Below are 5,374 nucleotides of genomic sequence, written 5' to 3' on the forward strand. Positions count from 1 at the left end.
GCCAACTTTTAAACCTGCTGACCTGTTCTTAAGGAAGATTTTTATCAAGAGAAGCTAAATCAAGTTAAAGTTAAATTGCCAACATTCGTTGGATCATCAGAAAAGCAAGAGAATACCAGAAAAGCATCTACTTCTGCTTTATTGACTACTCTAAAGCATCTGACTGTCTAGATCAAAACAAACTGTGGAAAACTTTTCAAGAGATGGGAATACCAGAACACTTTACCTGCCACCTGAGAAATCTGTATACAGGTCAAGAAGCAACAGTTAGAACTGGACATGGAAAAACAGACTGGTTCCAAATAGGGAAAGGAGTATATCAAGGCTGTATATTGTCACCCTGCTTGTTTAACTTATATGCAGAGTACATCATGAGAAACACTGGGCTGGAAGAAGCACAAGCTGGAATCAAGATTGTTGGGAGAAATATCAATAACCTCAGAAATACAAATGACTCCACGCTTATGACAGAAATGAAGAATAACTAAAGAGCCTGTTGATGAAAGTGAAAGAGGAGAGTGAAAAGCTGGCTCAAAATTCAACATTCAAAAAATGGAGATCATGGCATCCAGTCCCATCATGCATGGCAAATAGGTGGGAAAACACTTGAAACAGTGAGAGACTTTATTTTGGGGGGCTCCAGATGGTGCAGATGGTAGCCATGAAATTAAAAGATGCTTACTCTTTGGAAGAAAAGCTGTGACCAACCTAGACAGCACATTAAAAAGCAGAGACATTACTTTGCCAACAAAGTTCCATCTAGTCAAAGCTATGGTTTTTCCAGTAGTCACATATGGATGTGAGAGTTGGACTATAAAGAAAGCTGAGTGTCGAAGAATTGATGCTTTTGAACTGTGGTGTTGGAGAAGACTCTTGAGAGTCCCTTGGACTGCAAGGAGATCCAACCAGTCCATCCTAAAGGAAATCAGTCCTGAATATTCATTGGAAGGACTGATGCTGCAGCTGGAACTGCAATAGTTTGGCCACCTGATGTGAAGAACTGACTCATTGGAAAAGACCCTGATGCTGGGAAAGATTGAAGGCAGGAGGAGAAGAATACGACAGAGGATGAGATATTTGGATGGCATCACCAACTCGAATATGAGTTTGAGCAAGCTCCTGGAGTTGGTGATGGACATGGAAGCCTGGTGTGCTGCAGTCCATGGGGTCTCAGAAGAGTCAGACATGACTGAGCCACTGAACTGACTGATGCTTCAAACTTCCTCCCTCCTCCCATCCCCAAAATCCTAATCACTCGTCCTTGATCCCAGTGAATGTTACTAAAAGAATGTAAGTATTTCCGTGACATGCTCAGAAAAACACAGTTTACAAGTAAAATAGGGAGTCCGTAATTTCCACATCCATCAGTGCCTGATCAAAGCAAAATACCTTAAAATCATTTCTATTCTTGTCATTGCTCACGAATTTAGATACCATTGAAAAAGACAGATTTCTTTTAACTGGCATGTTATCTAAGTGCTCTCAGAAAGACAATCATGGACTTTAAAAAAATGAGGAAAAACTTTGAAAGTCATCTGACTTATAAATGGGTCTAAAAATAACATAAAAAATGTGTTTCATGTTCAACTAAACTTGTTAAACACATATCCCCCTGAAAGTTAAATTGCAGCCTTTATTTAGAGTCTCATTTATTAATATACACTGTGGATTTTCAAGACCTGATATAAAATACAGTATCTCCCAAACTTATATAATCACTCACCCTCTTTAAGTTTCATACCTGTTAATATTTTCTAGAAGAATATTCTAAAAACTCATATTTATCCACACATTCTCATTTTTCTGAAAGAAATCTGATAGAATTCATCTATTAGAGTCAATTCCCAGAATAGTACCCAGGATCATGATTCCCAGCCTAATTTTTCCACCACATCACACGTCAAAGATGTACACATATCAACACTAGATAAGCATTGTTGAACACACTTATCTATATAAAATTATATTGTATCTTTACTATTTTCTAATTTATTAAAGAGTTGTTTCATTATCTAATGTACTTCCAATCAAGTAAAGAGGCCAAAATTACCAAAGCTGCTGTGTTTTATTCAGCAGCTTTGTTTATATTTGACTCTCTTTTAGTATAAACTAAATGATGCAAGTGATAGGTATCAATATAAGTTGAATGATTTTGTTTAAATCTTTGATTATAGTCAGCAAAATATGGTCAAATAGCTCATGTTAGTCTATAACATGTTTCTCTTCATTCCCACAACTGTGCATTTAATCTGAGTCCAGTGTTTATATATCTACTGCCTACTCAGAATAAAGCATTGATTGAAGTCCCTTTTATAAATAAGTAGTTTTGCTATTAATCAAATTTTACATTTCAATAATATACAGACTATATTAGTTTCTTGGAGCAAAGTATTGATGGTAAGCCATTATGAGAGCACTTAACTCAGTAAACAGAACTAGGTATGATTGTAACTGTTAAAGACTGATTCGGGGAAAAAAATAGCACTGTTTTTATGCAAAGATTTTTTGGAACTTTCTTCTAAAGGCTTTTAAACTATGTGGTACATTGAATAGTAAGTGAACTTTTACCAAATTGGAAATAACTCAGAAAGTAAAATATGCTTAAAAATCTTATTATTTCCATTACAGAAAATTACTTTTTCAAATCAAGATAAAATTTGGATTAATTTAACCATCTTGTGCAATAATTGCATTGTTGTAGTACTTTCACAGGGAATGCTTCATGATTATTTGTTATAAAAAAGAGAGTTTTTGATTTCAGTATCACAAACACTATAGATAAAATTATCAAATTCTAGTGTACATAAAAGAAACCTATTTATTTTTCTTGCTTGTGATTCTCGCACATGGATTTCTGGGTCTTCAAGAAACCTGATAACATGTGGTATAAAGAAACAGAAGCTTCCTCCCAGCTTTTTCCATGTATGTTGCTCCTTAGCATGCTTCTCTTTTCTATATAGTCAAAATCTTTCTTCAAGTTCCTACCTGACTCCCATAAATGTAAAACTAGTTCTAGCCTTTACACGTTCTTTTTCTCTGGACTCAGTCTTTAGTTATTCAGTCCTATGAAGAATCCCACAATGAGCCAGCACTGCCCACTGATTAGGATGGCCGAACTGTAGAACAGGGACACCAAATGCTGGTGAAAATGTGAAGAAACAGGGAATCTTACTCATTGCTGGTGGGAATAAAAATGGTACAGCCACTTTTGAAAACAGTTTGGCAATTTCTTATAAAACTAAATATATTTTTACTGCATCATCCAGCAGTCACACTCCTTGGTATTGACCCCAAACAGAGGAGTTTAAAACTTAAGTCCACACAAAAATCTGCATACAGATGTTTATAGCACCTCTATTCATAATTGCTAGAATGTAGAAGCACCAAGATGTCCTTAAGTAGGTGAATGGATAAATAAGCTATAGTACATCCAAGCAGTCAAGTATTATTCAACAGTAAAACAAATGAGCTATAAAGCCATAAAAAAAAATCAAAGAAACTTAAATGCATATTACTAAGTGAAAGAAACCAATCTGAAATTAATTGAAGAATTCACTATTTCAAGAATTCACTATTTTAGGAATTCACTATTTGAAATTTCGAATTCAAAATTCAGAATTTCACACCAACCTGAAATTAACTCAAGAAGAATTCACTATTAATCATTAGTGTCAGAGTTGGTAGACAGAGTAAATAATAAATGTATGTTGGAAATATCACCTCTTACATTACAGGTTATCATAGGAAAACTGATTTGAGGAATATGAGGAAACGGAAGAAATATATACAGCATTTATAGCAACATCATCTTGAACCATGACTGTAAAAGAAAGGAGACTTGAAGAGATATAACCAGCGACTATAGTCAAGAAAGAAATAATGTTGAAATTTGATGCAGTAAGTTCTGGTGACTAGAATGCAAAAGTAGAAAGTCAAGAAATACCTGGAGTAACAGGCAAATTTGGCCTTGGAGTACAAAATGAAGCAGGGCCAAGGCTAACAGAGTTTTGCCAAGAAAATGCACTGGTCATAGCAAATACCATCTTCCAATGACACAAGAGAAGATTCTATACATGGACATTACCAGATGGTCAATACTGAAATCGATTCATTATATTCTTTGCAGCCAAAGATGGAGAAGCTCTATACAGTGAGCGAAAGCAAGACTGGGAGCTGACTGTGGCTCATATCATGAACTCCTTATTGCCAAATTCAGACTTAAATTGAAGAAAGTACAGAAAACCACTAGACCATTCAAGTATGACCTAAATCAAATCCCTTACATTGAAAGTGAGAAATAGATTCAAGAGATTAGATCTGATAGGCAGAGTGCCTGAATAACTATGAACGGAGGTTTGTGACATTGTGCAGGAGGCAGGATCAAGACCATCCCTAAGAAAAAGAAATGGAAAAAGGCAAAATGGTTTTCTCAGGAGGCCTTACAAAAAACTGTGGAAAGAAGAGAAGCAAAAGGGAAAGGAGAAAAGGAAAGATATACCCATTTGAATGCAGAGTTCCAAAGAATAGCAAGGAGGGATAAGAAAGCCTTCCTCAGTGATCAATGCAAAGAAAAGAGGAAAAAATAGAATGGGAAAGACTAGAGATCTCTTTAAGGAAATTAGAGATACCAAGGGAACTTTCATGCAAAAAAGTGAGGGAGTTCCAGAAAAACATCTATTTCTGCTTTATTGACTATGCCAAAGCCTTTGACTGGGTGGATCACAACAAACTGTGGAAAATTCTGAAAGAGATGGAAATACCAGACCACCTGATCTGCCTCCTGGGAAATCTGTATGCAGGTCAGGAAGCAACAGTTAGAACAGGACATGGAACAACAGACTGGTTCCAAATCAGGAAAGGAGTACATCAAGGCTGTATATTGTCACCGTGTGTATTTAACTTATATGCAGAGTGCATCATGAGAAGTGCTGGGCTGGATGAAGCACAAGCTGGAATCAAGATTGCTGGGAGAAATATCAATAACCTGAGATATGAAGATGACACCACCCTTATGGCAGAGGGTGAAGAAGAACTAAAGAGCTTCTTGAAGAAAATGAATGAGGAAAGTGAAAAAGTTGGCTTAAATCTCAACATTCAGATAACTAAGATTATGGCATCTGGTCCCATCACTTCATAGCAAATAGATGGGGAAATAATGGAAACAGTGAGAGACTCTATGTTTTGGGGCTCAAAAAATCACTGCAGATGGTGACTGCAGCCATGAAATTAAAAGACGCTTACTGCTTGGAAGAAATATTATGACCAACTTAGACAGCATAGTAAAAAACAGAGACATTACCTTACCAACAAAGGTCCATCTGATCAAGCTATGGTTTTTCCAGTAGTCATGTATGGATGTGAGAGTTGGACTATA

This window comes from Bos mutus, chromosome 4 (genome assembly GCF_027580195.1).
Source record: "Bos mutus isolate GX-2022 chromosome 4, NWIPB_WYAK_1.1, whole genome shotgun sequence".
NCBI classification, from domain to species: Eukaryota; Metazoa; Chordata; class Mammalia; order Artiodactyla; family Bovidae; genus Bos; species Bos mutus.